This window comes from Cervus elaphus, chromosome 3, assembly GCF_910594005.1.
Source record: "Cervus elaphus chromosome 3, mCerEla1.1, whole genome shotgun sequence".
Classification (NCBI taxonomy): Eukaryota; Metazoa; Chordata; class Mammalia; order Artiodactyla; family Cervidae; genus Cervus; species Cervus elaphus.
Genome location: NC_057817.1, coordinates 30,159,393 through 30,180,715, shown reverse-complemented (window position 1 = coordinate 30,180,715; position 21,323 = coordinate 30,159,393). Strand labels below are relative to the sequence as shown.

Below are 21,323 nucleotides of genomic sequence, written 5' to 3'. Positions count from 1 at the left end.
TTTCAGGCAGGTCATCTAGGCTCGGAGGATGACAGTGAAGCATGCCTATTGCAGACTCTTACCACTTTTCTTGATGTTTTTGCCTCAAAGATTTGATCATCATTCTTGCTTGGTTACTTTAAAAAAATTGTGGTAAGATATACGTAACATCATTTAAACTACTTTTTCAAGTGTACAGTTCAGTGGCATTAAATCCATTCATACTGCTGTGAAACCATCACCACCATCCAACTCCAGAACATTCTTATCATCCCAAACCAAAATTCCTGTTAAAGAATGACTCCTCATTCTTCTTTTTCCCCAGCTCCTGGCAATCACTATTGCACTTTTCTGTCTCTAGGAATATGATTATTCTAGGTACCGCACATAAGTGGAAGTATATAGTATTTGTCCATTTGTGTCTGGCTTATTTCACTTAGCACGTTGTCTTCAAGGTTCATCAGTGTTTTATCCTTGTCAGAAGTTCATTCCTTTTTAGAACTGAGTAATATTCCATCATATTATGCATATACCACATTTCATTTATTCATTCATCTATAACTGGACACAGGTTGATTCCACCTTTTGGCTATTGTGAGTAATGCTGCTGTGAACATTAGTGTCCAAATACCTGTTCAATATCTGTTCATACGATTATCCTATGTTTAAGTTTTTGTGGCAGTTTGGTTACTTTTTTATATATAATTTTATTTATTTATTTTTTGGCAGTGCAGGGTCTTCGTTGCTGCATGGGCTTTCCTCTGGTTGCACGGATCAGGGGCTACTCTCTAGTTGCAGTGCTGGGGCTTCTCATTATTGTGGCTTCTTTTGTTGCGGAACACAGGCTCTAGGCATGTGAACTTCAGTAGATGTAGCACCTGGGCTCAGTAGTTGTGGCTCCTGGGCTCAAGATCACAGGCTCAGTAGTTGTGGCCAACCGGCTTTGTTGCTCCGAGGCATATGGGATCATCCCTGACCAGGGATAGAATCGTATTTCCTGCATTGGCAGGTGGATTTTTTACCTTCCCTGAGCATCCAGGGAAGCCCAAGTTTGGTTACTTTTAAATGATGATTTTATTGTTTGTTCACCTGAAGGTAGTCCTTGACCTTATATTTGAGGGCTGCAGTTTCCTCTACTGACTTTTTCTGTCCAGTTTGCAGGACACTTGCACAGGAAATGATTTGTCCAGTTTTTATGGCTCTCTCTTAGCTTCTGTCTAATTATATATATATATATCAAGACATCTAGCAAGCACCTTAAAATAGAGTTCAAGTTAGCAATAAAAGTACTTTTGAAAATCTTGTAGGAGCTTTAGTTGATGAAGAAAATAGGAGTTTCTGTTTTAAAGTATGAAATATATCCAGTGTGGAAGGGACCATTTGTTATACACAGATTTTTTCAGTCATACCTATAACTGTGGATGATCATCTTAAGAATCTTATTTGTGTATATATTTGAAAAATCTGGTACTTCCCTGGTGGTCTGATGGCTAAGACTCCACACTCCCAATGCTGGGGACCCAGGTTTGACCCCTGGTCAGGGAACTAGATCCTACATACTGCAGCTAAGAGCTCACATGCCATAACTAAAGATCCCGCATGCTGCAACCTGGTGCAGCCAAAATAAAAATAAATATTGAAAAAGAAAAATGTGTCAGTAGTGTAGATCATCTTCAGTTCACTTTGCTGCCTTTGGTTGAAAAATTTAGGGTGCTTTTTTTTTTTTTTAGGATGCTTTTTTCATTTCAGAATATTTTATATGTATGTTGTTGTTGTTCAGTCGCTCAGTCATGTCCAACTCTTTGCGACCACGTGGACTGCAGCACGCCAGGTTTCCCTGTCCTTCCCCATCTCCCAGAGTTTGCTCAAACTCGTGTCCATTGAGTCAGTGATGCCATCTCATCTTCTGTCACCTCCTTCTCCTCCTGCCCTCAGTCTTTCCCAGCATCAGAATCTTTTCCAGTGAGTTGGCTCTTTGCATTAGGTGGCCAAAGTGTTGGAGCTTCAGCATCAGTCCTTCCAATGAATATTCAGGATTGATTTCCTTTAGGATTGACTGGTTTGATCTTGCTGTCCAAGGGACATGTATGAACTGCTGGTTATTGCTTACCTTCTGTATCCTTTATTAATTGAAAAGAGTTTGAGTGCCTACTATATGCTTTAAATATTTCAGGAAGGTAGCTGTAATACAGGAAGTACTGTTTGAGTCGATTTTCTCTCCCTCCCTTTATATATTTGAGAGAGACAGAGTTGTCACATAGTACCGGATATAGTAGATTGAAATAGCTGCAGGCTGACAGTGAACTGTTTCTTAGGATGGGTCTAACCTCCAATTTCATTTTTTCTAATTGTCACAAGGAGGTTAATTATGCCTGCATCTTGCTTCTTGAGATTATTGGGTTACAAAGGGACTTCAGGCTTACATGCCATTTTCTGGGAGCCTCTTTCGGAATCTTAGTGAGTTTATACTTACCTTGGATGTGGTGTGTTGGTTCTGAAATATCTCCAAAAGATTTTAAAGTTTTGGATATTAACTTTAAATATCCAAACACTTTATCTTTAGGTTGCTGGATATAAGGATTGGCCAGAAGCCAACATTTACTCTTCATCTTTATTTATTTATTTTTTTTTAAAAAATATTTATTTATTTATTTGCACCAGGTCTTTACTTGCGGCATACAAACTCTTTAGTTGTGGCATGTGGGATCTAGTTCCCTGACCAGGGATTGAACCCAGGTCCCCTGCACTGGGAGCATGGAGTCTTAGCCACTGGACCACCAGGGAAGTCCCTACTCTTCATCTTTAGATTTACCATGGTGGCTGATTGTGGTGGGTTGCTGAAATATACATGTATCTTCTGCATTGACTCTGCAGCAGCCCCAGGCCTTAAAATATTCTGTAGGATCTGAGAACATAACCACCAGCTTAAGGCCTCTGCAGTCATTGTCCTCTGACTAATTTGTGGTTAGGAGTTACACAGCGATTCTTACTAGTGCAAACCCTAAATGACAACCTTGGATTGTTGGTTAGGATTTTTTTATATTACTTAATTAGCAAAATGACATGATTACTAGTTGTGGAGTGTGTATTTGTGTCTGTGTGTTCTTTAGAGTTGGTTAAAGGGTGTTGGGATTGAGGAGAAGGAGGTTTGTGATGAAGCCATTATATGATTATAGTTGGGTCATGTTAGATAAGTGAAGATAGCTTTTGTACTTGAAGATGCTGCTGATGATGTTACTTCTTATTGAGCTGTATAAAACTGGAGAGACCTGTTTGTAAAACCTACAGTCTTTCCTCTCTTGAATACGTGTGATCTGTCCAGTAGCAAATGCTTCTGTTTAAGGTTACCATCAGTAGTAGAGCAATGCCTGTGTGCTCAGTCACTAAGTTGTGTCCAACTGTTTGCAACTCCATGAACTGCAGCCCACCAGCCCTCTTTCCATGGGGTTTTCCAGGCAAGAATACTGGAGTGGGTAACCATTTCCTCCTCCAGGGGATCTTCCTGACCCAGGGATCGAACCCTCGTCTCCTGCATCGGCAGGCAAGTTCTTTACCACTGAGCCAGCTGGAAAGCCCAGTAGAGCAGTACTTTAAATTATCTACTTAGTCTCTGATTACAACATGCAGTGTGGTCAGCCCACTGCTGGCTCGTCTTGGTGTTTTCTACTGACATTGATTAAAAATGTGCACTAGTGTGTGGTGGAAGTGACTCTCTCTGACTTTGGTTAATAACCTCTTATATCTTTATATAAAGTAAATTGCCATCATAACCTACCTGCATGTCCTGCACAAGCTTTCAGGATAAGGATCTCATCATTAGAGGCTCCCTCACATTTGATGGGAACAGTGAAGCTTATTTATAACTATGATGGAATGACAGGAAATTAAGGTGTTATAGGACCTCAGTGGTCCTATAAGGTGGTACTGTGGTACAGAACCACCAAAGACTGAGTCAGCCATTTAACTCAGATGCAAACTTGATGATTTGTTACATCTTACCAGTCAGTACACACACGGTTTCTTGAGAAGACTATCTAATTTCTTTGTTAAGTTGACAGTACTTTAAACAAAGCTTTGTTGGGTAATTATTTTCACCTCTTTCACTATTCAAAGCTTGTATTTTATGGAGGTCTTTTTTTGTTTTTAATTTTTTTGCCATGCCACAAGGCTTTCAGGATCATAGTTCCCTGACCAGGGCTCGAACTTCAGCCCTAGCAGTGAAAGAGCTGAGTCCTGTCTAGTTAACTGCCAAGGAATTCCTTGAAGATCTTTTAAAAGTTGTTTGACATTTGTCATTTGTCTGCCAGCCCATAATGTTACGATGATGCAATAAGTTAGACTACGCAATATTGTTATGTGATGTTATTCTCCTGTTACAGTGAGTGAAGCTTATTCTCTAGTTGCGATGCACGTGCTTCTTGTTGCAGTGGCTTCTCCTGTTGTGGAGCACAGGCTCTAAGGCACGTGAACTTCAGTAGTTGTGGTGCACAGGCTTAGTTGCCCTGTGGCATGTGGAAGCTTCCCAGATCGGGGATCCAACCCATGTCCCCTGCATTGGCAGGCAGATTCTTAACCACTGGACCACCAGGAAAGTCCCTGGCATAAAATTTTATTTGATGGGGAAAAGGGCTATGAAGGTCCTACTTTCTTATCAATATTAAGAAAAAAGAGCAGAAATCTGGCTCTGAATCTCTGTTCTGTCTAGTACTCCCTCTGTGGATTTGGTCAAGTAATTTCTCTGAGCCTGTTGTCTGTGTTTCTGAATCTGCACAGGATTGTCAGGACTATTGGATTTTTTTTTTTTCTGAAATGAAATCCACAATGCATAAAATTAACTCTTTTAAAGCATACAATTCAGTGGTATTTAATAAATTCACTGTGTTGTACAATCATCACTGTATATAATTCCAGAACTGTTACATCAACCCCAGAGGAGGCCATATACCCATTATGCAGTCTCTCCTCATTCTTCCCCCCAACCCCCCGCCCCGTCTTTGTTAACCACCAATCTCTGCAAATTTACCTGTTCTGGATATTTCAAGTAAAAGGAATCATGTAATATGTGATTTTTTGTGTCTGGCTTCTTTGATGTAGCATAGTGTTTTTGAGGTTCATCCATGTTGTACCGTGTGTCAGTACTTCATTCATTTTTGTAGCTGAATACTATCCCACTGTGTAGATATATCATATTTTGTTTATCCATTTTTTCTGTTGATGGGCAGTTGTTTCATTTCTGCCTTTTGACTGTTATGAGTAATGCTGCTTTGAACATTCTTGTACCATTTTTTGTTTGAATCCCTGTTTTCAATTCTTTTGGGTTTATTCCTGAGGGTGGAATTCCTGAATCATGTAGATTTCTTTTTGGGTAACTGCCATACTGTTTTCCACAGTGGCTATACTATTTTACATTCTCACCAGCAGTGCACAAGGGTTCCAGTTTCTCTACATCTTTGCTGATACTTGTTATTTTCCTTTTTTTCTTTGATTATAGCCATCTTTGTAGGTATGAAATGGTATTGTGAATTTTATTTGCATTTCCTTACTAATGACTGGTGATGTTTAATATCTTTTCATGCGCTTATTGGTCTTTTGTGTATCTTCTTTGGAGAAATGTCTATTTAAGTCCTTTGCCTGGTTTTAAACTAGATTGTCTTTTTGTTGAGTTATGACTGTTGATTTTTAATAGTTAGTAACGCTTAGATCAGTGAGTGCACATAGTAGGCACTTAATATTATAATTATTTTTGGTACATGTGACCTGAGTTGGAAGGAAATGTTGCATAGCTTTTCCAAATAGGAGTGGACAGGCAAAAAAAAAAAAACCTATCATTTGCTGTCAATAAAAGTTAGACTCTGGTAGTGTTGATAATTTACTTTGGATCGATGCTCCCAAATCAAGAAATTAGGGAGATATGTGCATAAAATCAGTTTATCTTTGGCAGAAATCAATGTTTCGTTAATGTTTAGTTTGTTCCTAAGAGCTTCTTAGTCAACAAAAGAGTCCTAAATGCAGTACTTGGGTGCAATCTCAGAAAAAACAAAATGATCTCAGTTCATTTCCAAGGCAAACCATTCAGCATCACAGTAATTCAAATCTGCGCCCCAACCACTGATGCTGAAGAAGCTGAAATTAAATGGTTCTATGATGACCTACAAGACTTTCTGGAACTAACACCAAAAAAATATATTGTTTTCATCATTAGGTATTGGAATGCAAAAGTAGGAAGTCAGGAGATACTTAGAGTAACAGTCAAGTTTGGCCTTAGAATACAAAATGAAGCAGGGCAAAGGCTTACAGTTTTGTCAAGAGAACACAATGGTCATAGCAGACACACTCTTCCAACAACGCAAGAGACGACTCTATACATGGACATTACCAGATGGCCAATACTGAAATCAGATTGATATATCCTTTGCAGCCGAAGAAGGAGAAGCTCTATGTAGTCAGCAAAAACAAGACCCGAAGCTCATTGTGGCTCAGATCATCAGCTCCTTTTGCAAAATTCAGGCTTAAATTGAAGAAAGGAGAGAAAACCGCTAGACCATTCAGGTAGTGGTGGTGGTGTTCAGTCACTCAGTCGTGTCCGACTCTTCTAACCGTGGACTGCAGACCATTCAGGTGTGAACTAAATCAAATCCCTTATGATTATACAGTGGAGGTGACAAGTTGATTCAAGGGATTAGATCTGGTAGACAGAGTGCCTGAAGAACTGTGGATGGGAGTTTGTAACATTGTACAGGAGGTGGTGACCAAAACTATCCCCAGGAGAAAGAAATGCAGGAAGGCAAAGTGGTTGTCTGAGAGGGGCTTACAAATAGCTGAGTAAAGAAGAGAAGCTAAAGGCAAAGGAGAAAGGGAAAGATACACCCAACTGAATACAGAGTTCCAGAGAATAGCAAAGAGAGAGAAGAAAGCCTTCTTAAGGGAACCATGCGAATAAATAGAGGAAAACAATAGAATGGGGAAGACTAGAGATCTCTTCAAGAAAATTGGAGATACCAAGGGAACATTTCGTGCAAAGATGAGCAAAATAAAAGATAGAAACAGCAAGGACCTAGCCGAAGCAGGAAAGATTAAGAAGACATGGCAAGAATACACAGAAGAACTATGATCTTAATGGTCTGGAGAACCATGATGGTGTGGTCACTCACCTAGAACCAGACATCCTGGAGTGTGAAGTCAAGTGAGCCTTAGGAAGCATCACTGTGAACAGAGCTAGTGTAGGTGATGGAATTCCAGTTGAGCTATTTCAAATCTTAAACGATGATGCTGTTAAAGTGCTGCACTCAATATGCCAGCAAATATGAACTCAGCAGTGGCCACAGTACTGGGAAAGGTCAGTTTTCATTCCAGTCCCAACGAAAGGCAATGCCAAAGAATGTTCAAACTACCATACAGTTGTGCTCATTGCACATGCTAGCAAGGTAATACTCAAAATCCTTCAAGCTAGGCTTCAGTAGTATGTGAACCAAGAACTTCCAGATGTTCAAGCTGGATTTAGAAAAGGCAGAAGAACCAGAGATCAAATTGCCAACATCCACTGGATCATAGAAAAGGCAAGGGAATTCCAACAAAAAAAATCTGCTTCTGACTACACTAAAGCTTTTGACTGTAGATCATAACAAACTGAAAAATTCTTAAAAGAGATGGGAGTACCAGAGCACCTTACTTGTATCCTCAGAAACCTGCATGTAGAACAAGAAGCAACAGTTAGAACCAAAGATGGAACAATGGATTGGTTCAGAATTGAGAAAGGAGTACAAGGTAGTATATTGTCCCACCTGTTTTCACCCCGCCTATTTAATTTATATGCAGAACTCTCGCATGCGTGCTAAGTCACTTCAGTTGTGTCCCAACTCTTTGCAACCTATGGACTGTAGCTCACCAGGCTCCCCTGTCCATGGGATTCTGTAGGCAAGAATACTGGAGTGGGTTGCCATGCCCTCCTGGGGATCTTCCTAACCCAGGGATTGAACCTGTGTTTCTTACATCCTTTGCATTGTAAGGCGAGTTCTTTACTACTAGTGCCACCTGGGAAGCCCATATGCAGAGTACATCATGCAAAATGCCAGGCTAAAAGACTCACAAGCTGGAATCAAGATTACCAGGAGAAATGTCAATAATCTCAGATATGCAGATATACACTCTTACGGCAGAAAGCAAAGAGGAACTAAAGAGCCTCTTGATGAAGATGAAAGAGAGTGAAAAGCTGGCTTAAAATTCAACATTTAAAATACTAAGATCGTGGTATCCAGTCCCATCACTTCATGTAAATAGCTGAGGGAAAAGTAGAAACAGTGACAGATTTTATTTTTGGGGGCTCCAAAATCACTGCGGATGGTGACTGCAGCCACAAAATTAAAAGATGCTTGCTCCTTGGAAGAAAAGCTATGACAAACCTAGCCAGCATATTAAAAAGCAGAAACATCACTTTGTGAACAAAGGTCTGTGTAGTCAAAGCTATGTTTTCTCCAGTAGTCATGTAGGGATGTGAGAGTTGGATCATAAAGAAGAATTGGACCAGTGCCGAAGAATTGATGCTTTCGGATTGTGGTGCTGCGGAAGACTCTTGAGAGTCCCTTGGACAGCAAGGAGATCAAACCAGTCAATCCTAGAAGAAATCAATCCTTAGTATTCATTAGAAAGACTGATGCTGAAGCTCCAGTACTTTGGCCACCTGATGCGAAAAATCGACTCATTTGAAAAGACCCTGATGCTGGAAAGATTAAGGGCAAGAGGAAGAGAATGACAGAGGATGAGACGGTTGGATGGCATCACTGACTCATGGACATGAATTTGAGCAAACTCTGGGAGATAGTGAAGTGATCAGGAAGCCTGGTGTGCCTTAGTCCATGGGGTTGCAGAGTCGGACAAGACTTGGTGACTGAACAGCAACAATTAATATAAAGCTTTGGGCTTCCCAGGTAGATCAGTGGTAAAGAACCTGCCTGCCAATGCAGGAGATGCCAGAGACATGGGTTTGATCTCTGAGTTGGGAAGATCCGTAGTAGGAAAAGGCAACCAGCTACAGTATTCTTCCCTGAGAAATTCCATGGACAATGTAGTCTGGTGGGCTATAGTCCATGGGGCTGCAAAGAGTTGGATACGACTGAGTGACTAAACACACACACACATAAAGCATAAATGTCATCTAGTTACAGGGTGTTGTTCATTCCTGTCTGATTCTTTGAGACCCCATGGACTCTATGTAGCCCATCAGCCTCTTCTGCCCCTCTGCCCATGGAGTTCTCCAAGCAAGAATTCTGAAGTGGGTAGCCATTCCTTTTTCCAGGGGATCTTACCAACCCCAGGATCCAACCCTTGTCTCTTGAGTCTCCTGCATTGGTAGGAGGATTCTTTATTGTTGAGCCACCGGGTAAGTTATAGCTCAGATTTAGATAATTCTTCTTCATTCTACCCTTTATAAGACATTTGTTATAAATGCTGTAATCAAAATTTTTTGGAAACTGGGTCAGGGTATCCTACCTTTTATACTGAGTGGTATGCAGTTGGTGTATCATTGTTTTTATGCATATTGCTGCTTGGCTTTATGGGGTGGTCAAAAGAAGAAGATAGAATAGGAGATAAAAATAATTATTAATTTAGAATCTTACCCTATGGTCGGTATATCCATCTAGAACCGATGAATGTATTTGCCAGGTTTGTGGATAGATGTACTCATTTCATTATATCATGATGTGGAGTAGGGGTAGTTGCTTTAGGCAGAACATACTGTGTATAAGTCAAAACTTGATTATTTTCTTGAAAAAGGCAAAAGAGTGTACACTTTCAGGAAGTGGCGATTATTCAAATCCGTCCTATAGTCCCATGCTTTATTCTTTAGGCCTCATCTCTGAACCCTCCTATCTTTTGTGATGCCTCTGTGTCTTGGCCCATTACCTGAATTCCCCTGAATTCTGCCTGGAATGCCTTGTAGTAAGTCTGTTGGGAGGAACTCTTGCCTTTCTGAAGTCTTTTAGGCAAATCAAACACTTTTCTTTTGGGCTTTTAAATCTGTAACGTACTTTCAGAATAGCACTTTTATCATGTGTGCTGTGCTTAGTCAGTGATATCCAACTCTCTGTGACCCCATGGACTGGAACCTGCTAGGTTCCTCTGTCCGTAGGGATTCTCCAGGCAAGAACACTGGAGTGGGTTGCCATGCCCTCTTTGAGAGGATCTTCTTGACCCAGGGATCGAACCCAAGTCTCCTACCTTGCAGGCAGATTCTTTACCGTCTGGGCCACCAGGGAAGCCCTGTACTTACAAAATGCACATTAAATTTTTAAAAATCAGTGCATCCACATGGTAAAATCAGTGCATGCACAAAATTAAAGAGTTCAGAAGTAAATGGCAAAAATAGTTTTTCCAGTTCTCTTCCCTGAAGAAAGCTGTGGGTAGTACTTCCTGGAAGTTTGTCCTTCCAGGGTTATTCTTTGCTGATATAAGAATTTTTATAGTGTGTGAAAGGCTCACTTTTTCCTTATTTTTTACTGCAAAGTAATTTATAAATATTGAAAACTTCACACACTATAGAAATATGTAGAGTGAAAGAGTTCCTTTACCTTGATCCTTAATCCTTGTCCTTCCCAGTAATAACTCTCCTCCACAGTAACATTCCTCTCTCCAGAGTTAATCCTGTTATAACCCTAGTGTGAACCCTTTCAGATTATTCTGCTTATGTTTACATACATCTATAAAATATTTTTTGTATGGTTATTTTATGATATTTTATATACTATTCTATATCTTCCTCTTAACATGTTTTGGAGATTTTTCTTCACATCAGTATGTACAGATCCATTTTATTCTTTTAACCTCTGCATGATGTTCATTCCATAATATACATATACTGTTTTTTTTTAACCATTTCCCAATTGATGGAAATATATGTATACCTATAGCTATCTCTGGAGGTATATAGATACCTGTATGCATCTATCTGTTGTAGTTTCTAACAGTGCTTCAGTGAATACTTAAAAAAAAAAAAAAAGTATTTATTTGACTGCATCAGGTCCTAGTTGCAGCACACAGGGATCTTTCATTGTGGTGCTGGGGCTTCTCTCTAGATGTGCCGCAGGCTCCAGAGCGAGTGGACTCAGTAGTTGTGGCATGCGGGCTTAGTTGCCCCACAGCATGTGGGGTCTTAGGTCCCTGACTAGGGATTGAAACATGTCCCTTGCATTGGAAAGCAGATTCTTAATACTGGACCACCAGAGAAGTCACAGCGAGTACTTTTTTTTTTTAAATAGGCCTCTTGTGGGACATATATGAGTGTTTTTCTAGGTTCTAGAAGTGGATTGCTAAGTAAAAGGGTATATTATTCTAAAAGCCTTGGTGGTGGTGGTGTTCAGTCACTCAGTCACATCCGACTCTTTGTGACCCCATGGACTGCAGCACTCCAGGCTTCCCTGTCTTTCACCATCTCCCAGAGCTTGCTCAAACTCATGTCCATTGAGTCAGTGATGCCATCCAACCATCTTGTCCTCTGTCGTCCCCTTCTGCTCTTTCCTCAGTCTTTGGCAGCATCAGGGTCTTTTGCAGTGAGTCGGCTCTTTCCTTCAGGTGGACAAAATATTGGAGCTTTAGCTTCATTAGCCTTTCTAATGAATACTTAGGATTGATTTCCTTTCGAATTGACTGGTTTGATCTCCTTGCAGTCCGGTGGACTCTCAGGAGTCTTCTTCAACATCACAGTTCAAAAGCATCAATTCTTCAGTGCTCAGCTTTCTTTATAGTCCAACTCTAACATCCATAAATGACTACTGGAAAAACCATAACTTTGACTAGATGGATCTTTGTTGGCAAAGTAATGTCTCAGCTTTTTTTTTTTTTAATAATTTTTAAAATTTATTTATTTTTGGCTGTGCTGGGACTTTGTTGTTACTCGGGCTTTTCTCTAGTTGCAGTGTGATGGCTTCTCATTGCAGTGGTTTCTGTTGCAGAGCACAGGCTCTGGGGTGCATGGGCTTCAGTAGTTGTGGCTCCTGGGCTCTAGAGCAGAGGCTCAGTAGTTGTGGCGCGCAGGCTTAGCTGCTCTGCGGCATGTGGGATCTTCCCAGATCAGGGATTGAACCCGTGTCTCCTGCAATGGTAGACGGATTCTTTACCACTGAGCCAAGAGGGAAGCCCTGTCTCAGCTTTTTAATACACTAAGTTGGTCATAGCTTTTCTTTTTTTTTTTTTTTGGTCATAGCTTTTCTTCCAAGAAACAAGTGTCTTTTAATTTTGTGGCCGCAGTCATCATCTGCAGTGATTTTGGAGCCCAAGAAAATAAAGTCTGTCACTGTTTCCATTGTTTCCCAGCTATTTGCCATGAAATGATGGGACCGGATGCCATGATCTTAGTTTTCTGAATGGTGAGTTTTTAGCCAGCTTTTTCACCTCTTTCATCTTCATCAAGAGGCTCTTTAGTTCCTCTTTGCTTTCTGCCATAAGGGTGGTGTCATTTGCATATCTGAGGTTACTGATATTTCTCCCAGCAGTCTTGATTCCAGCTTGTGCTTCATCCAGCCTGGCATTTCTCATGATGTACTCTTACGCAGAGAAATGCCGGGCTGGATGAAGCACAAGCTAAAATCAAGATTGCCGGGAGAAATATCAGTAACCTCAGATACGGAGATGACACCACCCTTATGGCAGAAAGCAAAGAGGAACTAAAGAGCCTCTTGAAAGTGAAAGAGGAGAGTGAAAAAGCTGTCTTAAAACTCACCATTCAAAAAACTAAGATCATGGCATCCGGTCCCATCACTTCATGGAAAATAGCTGGGGAAACAACGGAAACAGTGATAGACTTTATTTTCTTGGGCTCCAAAATCACTGCAGATGATGACTGTGGCCACAAAATTAAAAGACACTTGTTTCTTGGAAGAAAAGCTATGACCAACTTAGACAGTGTATTAAAAAGCAGAGCCATTACTTGGCCAACAAAGGTCCGTCTAGTCAAAGCTATGGTTTTTCCAGTAGTCCTGTATGGATGTGGGAGTTGGACTATACAGAAAGCTGAGTGCCGAAGAATTGATTCTTTTGAATTGTGGTGTTGAAGACTCTTGAGAGTCCCTTGGACTGCAAGGAGATCCAACTTGTCAATTCTAAAGGAAACCGATCCTGAATATTCACTAGGAGGACTGAAGCTGAAGCTGAAACTCCAATACTTTGGCCACTTGATGCGAAGAACTGACTCATTGGAAAAGACCCTGATGCTGAGAAAGATTGAAGGGAGGAGGAGGAGAAGGGGACGACAGAAGTTGATATGGTTGGATGGCTTCACTGACTCAATGGACATGAGTTTAAGCAAGCTCTGGGAGTTGGTTATGGACAGGGAAGCCTGGTGTGCTGCAGTCCATAGGGTCGCAAAGAGTTGGACACGACTGAGCAACTGAACTGAACTCTGCATATAAGTTAAATAAGCAGCCTTAACATACTCCTTTCCACATTTGGAACCAGTCTGTCCCATGTCCGGTTCTAACTGTTGCTTCTTGACCTGCATACAGGTTTCTCAGGAGGCAGGTAAAGTGGTCTGGTGTTCCTGTCTGTTTAAGAATTTTCCACAGTTTGTTGTGATCCACACAGTCAAAGGCTTTAGTGTAGTCAATGAGTCAGAAGTAGATGTTTTTCTGGAATTCCCTTGCTTTTTCTGTGATCCGGTGGATGTTGGCAATTTTGATTTCTGGTTTCTCTGTCTTTTCTAAAGCCAGCTTGAACACCTGGAAGTTCTTGTTTCACATACTGTTGAAGCCTAGCTTGGAAAATTTTGAGCATTACTTTGCTAGCATGTGAAATGAGTGCAGTTGTGCAATAGTTTGAACATTCTTTGGCATTGCCTTTCTTTGGGATTGGAAGAAAACTAACCTTTTCCAGTCCTGTGGCCACTGTTGAGTTTTCCAAATTTGCTGACATATTGAGTGCAGCATTTTCACAGCATCATCGTTTAGGATTTGAAATAGCTCAGCTGGAGTTCGATCACTTACACTGGCTTTGTTCATAGTGATGTTTCGTAAGGCCCACTTGACTTGGCATTCCAGAATGTCTGACTCTAGGTGAGTGATCACACCATCATGGTTATCTGGGTCATGAAGATCTTTTTTGTATAGTTCTTCTGTGTATTCTTGCCACCTCTTCTTAATATCTTCTGCTTCTGTTAGGTCCATACCATTTCTGTCCTTTATTGTGCCCATCTTTGCATGAAATGTTCCCTTGGTATCTCTGATTTTCTTGATGATATCTCTAGTCTTTCCCACTCTTGTTTTCCTCTATTTCTTTACATTGATTGCTGAGGAAGTCTTTCTTTTCTCTCCTTGCTATTCTTGGAATTCTGCATTCAGATGGGTATATTTTTCCTTTTCTCCTTTGCCTTTTAGCTTCTCTTCTTTTCTCAGCTATTTTCAAGGCCTCCTCAGACAACCATTTTGCCATTTTGCTTTTCTTTTTCTTGGAGATGGTCTTGATATCTCCTCCTGTACAGTGTCACCAAACTCTGTCCATAGTTCTTCAGGCACTCTATCAGATCTAATCCCTTGAATCTATTTGTCTCTTATACTGTATAATCAGAAGGGATTTGATTTAGGTCATACGTTAATGGCCTAGAGGTTTTCCCTACTTTCTTCAGTTTAAGTCTGAATTTTGGAATTAGGAGTTCATGATCTGAGCCACAGTTAGCTCTCGGTCTTATTTTTGCTGACTATATAGAGCTTCTCCATCTTTGGCTGCAAAGATTATAATTAATCTGATTTCGATATTGACCATCTGGTGATTTCTATGTGTAGAGTCATCTCTTGTGTTGTTGGAAGAGGGTGTTTGCTATGACCAGTGTGTTCTCTTAGTAAAACTCTGTTAGCGTTTGCTCTGCTTCATTTTTTATTCCAAGACCAGATTTGCCTGTTACTCCAGGTATCTCTTGACTTCCTACATTCCAGTCCCCTGTGATGAAAAGGACATCTTTTTTTGCGTGTTAGTTCTAGAAGGTCTTGTAGGTCTTCTTTGAACCGTTTAGCTTCTCCAGCATTACTGGTTGGGGCATAGACTTGGATTACTGTGATATTGAATGGCTTGCTTTGGAAATGAACAGAGATGATTCTGTCGTTTTTGAGATTGCTCCCAAGTACTGCATTTTGGACTCTTTTGTTGAATATGAGGGCTACTCCATTTCTTCTAAGGAATCTTTGCCCACATTGGTAGATATAATGGTCATCTGAATTAATTCGCCCATTCTGGTCCATTTTAGTTCACTGATTCCTAAAATGTCCGTGTTCATTGTTGCCATCTCCTGTTTGGCCACTTGTAATTTACCTCGATTTATGGACCTAACATTCCAGGTTCCTATGCAATATTGTTCTTTACAGTATCGGACTTTACTTTCACCACCAGACACATCCACAACTGGGCATTGTTTCTGCTTTGACTCACCCTCTTCATTACTTCTGGAGCTGTTTCTCTGCTCTTCTCCAGTAGCATGTTGGGCACCTGCCGACCTGGGGGGGTTCATCTTTCAGTGTCATACTTGTTGCCTTTTCATACTGTTCTTAGGTTTCTCAAGACAAGAATACTGAATGGTTTTCCATTCCCTTCTCCAGTGAACCACGTTTTGTCAGAACTCTCCACCATGACCCATCCATGTTGATGGCCCTACATGGCATGGCTCATAGTTTCATTGAGTTAGACAAGGTTGTGGTCCATGTGAAAAATTTTAGTGAATCTTGCCAACTTGCTTTTTTTTAAAAAACATTTTTTTATTTTGAAATAATTTTATATTTACAGAAGAATAAAGATAGTAGATAGAGTTCTTATATCCCCTTTCTCTAGTTTCTCCTACTGTCAACATCTTCCATAACTGTAGTGTATTTATGAAAACTGAGAAATTAACATTGGTATAGTAGTATTAAACTTTAGACTTTATTTGGACTCAGTTTTTCTATTTATATTCTAAAAAGTCATTGAGTCCAGTTCAGGATCCCACATTGCAATTAGCCATCATTTCTCTAGTGTTCTCCCATCTGTGACAGTTTTCCTCCTTATCTTTTTCACTGTCTTGACACTTTTGAAGAGCACTGGTCAGTTGTAGGTTTGTTCGATGCTTTCTTGTGACGAGACAGAGGTTATAGATTTTGGGGGAAGAATACCACAGAACGGATGTGCCCTTCTCAGTGTTATATGTGGGGGTTGATGATACCGACGTGTCAGTACTGGCAGTGTTCACCTTCATGACTTCACTGAGGTGGTGCCTCCTGGGTTTCTTCACTGATTTCTGCTTTTCTATTTCCTTATTGTGTTAAAGGTGAGTCACCAAGTCCAATCCACACTCATGGAGAGGGGAGTTAACTTCTCCCACCTGGAGAAGTCTCAAAGAATTTGGGCATGTGTTTAAACCTCCACAGTAAAATTTTTTTTTAACTACATTTATTTATTTGTTATGGCTGTGCTGGGTCTTATTTGCCGCGTGGGCTTTTCTCTAGTTGCTGAGAATGGGGGCTACTGTTTCATTGCCACGTGCAGGCTTTTCTTTACAGCGATTTCTTTTGTTGCTGAGCGCGGGCTCTGGGGCATGTGGGCTTCAGTAGTTTCGGCGCATGGACTCAGTAGGCTCCTGGGCTCTAGAGCACAAGCTCAGTAGTTGTGGTCCATGGGCTTAGTTGAACTCCATGACATGTGGGATCTTCCTGGATCAGGGATCGAGCCCATATCTCCTGCATTGCCAGGAGGATTGTTTACCACTGAGCCACCAGGGAAGTCCCACAGTAAGTATTTTAGGGCAATATTTTGAGGCTATGCAAATACACTGTTTCTCTTAAAAGTTCACCTGTTTTTTTTTTTTTTTTTTTTTAATATTTATTATTTATTTAGCTGCACTAGATCTTAGTTGCAGCCGGCGAGATCTTTAGTTGAGACACATGAACCCCTAGCTGCAGCATGTGGGATCTAGTTCCCCATCCAGGGATCAAACCCTGGCCCCTGGCATTGGGAGCGCAGAGTCTTAGCCACTGGGCCACCAGGGAAGTCCCAAAAGTTCACCTGTTAACTTTAGCATTCATCAATAGATTTTGTATGTAGCAGTTATTACTGTGGTATCTTAATGGTTATTTTCTACTTCACTCATTACTTCTACATTTATTAATTAGAATTTTTCTGTAAAGAAGCTTGTACTTGTCCTCCACTTATTTATTTAATAATTTATTATTTACACACTGTGGACTCTTGGGTATTTATTATTCTCTGGATTATAACATTATTTACTCTTTTGCTCACTAAACTTTAAAAAATAGTAGCAGTTTGCACTCCAACCAGTAGTTGTAGATAACGAACCTACACAATTACAATATTTGCTATTATCTGATGAAATAAAAGTGTTTTTGTTTTTCTTTATTAAACATGATGTTGAGTGTGCTGTGTATGTTTATTGACTATATTTCTTTGTAAAATGACTTTTTTTTTTTTTGTAAAATGACTTTTTATATACTTTCGCATTTTAAAATTTGTTGTATAGAAGTTTTTTATACTCTGGATGTTAATCTTCCGTTAAATAATTTTTTTTCCTTTTAGGAAGGAATTTTTTTCTTTTTTCATCTTTATAAGAGAAATATGAATATGTGTGTGTTAGTCACTCGGTTGTGTCTGATTCTATGTGACCCCATGGACTGTAGCTCACCAGGCTCCTCTGTCCATGGAATTCTCCAGGCAAACATATTGGAATGGGTTGCCATTTCCTATTCCAGGGGATCTTCCTGACCCAGGTCTCTTGCATTGCCAGCAGATTCTTTACCATATGAGCCACTAGGGAAGATGAGATATGCTTATTGCAAAACATATATAAAGTGAAAAGTGAAAGTCTCTTGACCCTTTCTTCAGTCTCATTTCCCATACATAGTACTTTTGTTGCCCCACAGGCTAACAGTTTGGTATTTTATCCTTCCAGAACTTTTTCTGTATAGTTGCCGAAACATATATGTATGTGTTGTGTGTGCAAGTACACATACAAACATGCCTATACAAGTGTGTATGTATATGTAAAAGCATACATTTTGATAAAAATAGGATCATAGAATATTCTTCAATTTTGCTGTTAATCGTAGATTTGACAAATCATAGAATCCTAATTTGTTGTAAATGTATGTTTCAGTGTCTTTCTCTCACTAGAGTATAAGCTCCTTTGTATAAAGACTGGTTCTTCCCTCAATAAGATACTCTTTTTCTGTGTAAATGACACCACCATTCAACCATTTGCTCATGCCAGAAACCGTTCATTTTTTTAACAAAATATTATTGAGTTCCTACTATTTTTCTGGTCTGCAGTAGTGAACTAACCTTAAAAATCTTTGCCTGCATATAGTTTATACTCTGGTAGAAGAAGGCAGATATCAAGCAGAGGAGTGAAATGTTTAGTATTTCAGTTAATGGTTAACTGGTATTGGAAAAAGCAAAACAAAAAACAGGAAAGGAGACAGGGACGCTGTGTGAGCATGTGACTGTGTGCTTGTGTGTTTGTGAGAGAGCGAGCGAGTGCAGCTGAGAGACTGAGGCAGAGAAGTGGTAAGGGAGAGCCTTGTTGAGAAAGTCATCTTTGATTCCTTTCTCTTCCCCATACCTCACATCAGATCCTTCTCCAGTTCTTATTGCTTTCATCTTCAAAATATATATCTCAAGCACACCATCAAGTAGGTGGATTGCTTTGGCAATAGGAGTTTGTGAAAGTTTTCTTCTGTTGTTTTAATATTCTCAGTGAGTAAGGAATCAAAGTGCTCAGCCTAGAGACAGAGGACGTGAATGGTGGTTTGTAGAGAATGGAGAAGGTGTGAACTTGATGGGGAGAGGGTGAGAGTGGCTGCCCCAGGGAAATACTGTAGTATTGTTGGTGGCATTAAGGGCCTGTCGAGGTTTGTGGTCATGAATTTAGAGTGAGATTAGTCAATATGGTTTTTTCTTTCAGCGACTTTCACCTGCAGTGTTGTACATTTGGGGTGGATTTAACTAGAGACAGGTTTTTTCCAAGATCGTAGAACAGAACATGAGAGGGTCAAGGCAATAGAAAATATATGCAAGAGAGTGATTGTGATAATACAGTGTGAAATTTAAACCAAGTTAGGAGGGAATGGGGGGTGAAGTTGCCAAGAGGTGGTGAAAAGATGGTACAATCAATTAATTGAAGGTTGTGGTGGGATCAAAAGATAATGGAATCTGAGTTGGTGAGAGATGGAGCTATAAAGAAAGTAGGTCGTGGTCAGAGAGTGGGATATAAAAATTGAGATTGTGGAGGCATTGTTGTAGGCTGTGTAGGTGAAGGACAAGATCATTGGAAGCATGAAATTAAGAGAAGTGAGATAAGAATTCAGAGAGATGAGTGTTAGGTTATCAGTGTGAAATTGAAATCACTGAGACTTAGGAACAGTATTGTAGAGTCACAATGTAATAGTTTTCCAGAGGAAAAGAATCAGTACATATATCTGTATTTATCTAGAATAAGGTTTATTATAAGAATTGGCTTGTGCAGTTATGGGGGCTGAGAGTCTGGGGGCTGTAAGCTGGGTACTCAGGGAAGCCAGTAGTGTAAAATAAGGAACACCGATAAAGTTAAGTCTGAGTCCAAAAGTAGAAGATTGATAGCTCAGCTCAAGCAGTCAGGCAGGGAGAGAGAGGGAGAGAGAGAATGAATTCTCCCTTCCTCTGCCTTTTTCTTTTTATTTGGTACTTCAGTGGATTGGATGATCACCTGCTTTATTCAGTCTGCTGATTCAATGCTAATCTCATTTGAAAACACCCTCTCAGACATACCCAGATAAGATAATTTAGCCAAATACCTGGACACCCTGTGATCCAGTTGAGTTGACACATAATGTTAACCATCACAACCTGGTAATGGGTTATGTTTTCACATGATATTCAAAGTAGAGATTTTTTTAGGAAAGAGGGAAGGAGATCAGTGAGGAGCAAGGATGGCACTCCTCACCCCAAAGTCCAGTTCTGTGAGAGGTGTGGGGAAGATAACTTTCACTACTGAGGGCTGTGAGGGAAGTACAGCCTCAGAGGAGAATGAGGTTTCCATTAGAATAAGTCGAAGGGTTCAGAGTAGAGGTTGGAAATGGAGGGCACAGTGGAAGGGTATCAGAATTTGGAGAGGGTCCAGTGGCACATGGGAGAGAGCAGGGAAAGTGTAGAACTAACTGTGAGGATTAGAACATGGAAGATGAGAGGTCTGGAAATCTGAGGCTTCTTTTTTTTTTTTTTTTCGGCGGCCCCGGCTGGAAGATTTTGAGTTTTATAGCAAACCATATAGTACAGACCCGGGGCCCTGAGGCTTCTTTTGATGAACAACATAAACAGATAAAGAACATGAAAAGATTAGGCCTGGTAGATAGCAAACAGATAGATCCAGGAGGTGAGGGTGTGGCTGTTGGGAGGGGTAAGGAGTCCTGGATCCTGGGGAAGGGAATTCTTTTAAATTTTCAATTAGTTTTGTACAACAGGATATTTTGATATGCATATATATATGGTATATTATGGTGAATTGATTACTATAATCAAGCTAATTAACATATTTTCTCACATAGCTACCGTTTTTTTGGTGATGCAAGTGCCTGAAATCGTTGGCATATGTCCAGTGTCCAATACAGTATTACTGACTGTATTCACTATGATGTATGTTACATCTCTAGACTTATTCATCCTACATAACTTCAACTTTGTACTTTTTCACCGTCATCTCCCCTTTTCCCCCGCCTCCCTGCTCCTCATAACCACCGTTCTACTCTGCTTCTAAGTATTTGACACTTTCAGATTCTATATAGTGAGATAATGCAGTTTTTTTCTTTCTGTGTCTGCCTTATTTCACTTAGCATAACGTCCTGCAGGTTCATCCGTGTTGTTGCAAATGGCCAGATCTAAGGAAGGTCATTTTTCTTCCAAGTACTCTGACCCTCTTAAATATCTATCCATGGTGGGGAGGAGTGTCTCATTCCAAGGGTAAAGGGGACTGTTTTAATGAATCCTGTGAGCTCTCTCTTGATAACTGCTTATTAATGACTTTTGCTTTAAATCTCATTATCTAATATTAATATTATTAATAAATAATACTGATATTTCTTTTGATTACTATTTGTATAGTGTATATTTTAATTTTCCTTTAGATTTTTCTACCTTTCTGGCTCACTTTGCTTTAAATGTATCTTGGTAATCTGTAAATAGTTGAGTTTGAAAAAGTCAGTCTGACAACATTGTAAATCAACTGTCTCCTCCCACCCCAATTTTTTGAAAAGTATATATAAAAAAATCAGTCTGGTAATCTGTCTTTTGATAAGTTTAGTGTTTTCATTTTTATTGTGATTACTGATAGTTTGGGCTTCCCTGGTGGCTCAGAA

At 40.1% G+C, this 21,323-nt stretch overlaps 2 protein-coding genes across 3 annotated transcripts in view; both read left to right on the top strand.

Moving 5' to 3' along the window:
- LOC122682197 (tubulin alpha-1C chain-like) overlaps window positions 1-21,323 on the top strand; it is a 1,110,822-nt gene that overhangs the window by 98,200 nt on the left and 991,299 nt on the right. The gene's annotated exons all lie outside the window — the stretch shown is intronic.
- The window catches only part of SPATS2 (spermatogenesis associated serine rich 2), a 148,294-nt gene that overhangs the window by 3,252 nt on the left and 123,719 nt on the right, over window positions 1-21,323 (top strand). The window lies entirely within an intron of this gene.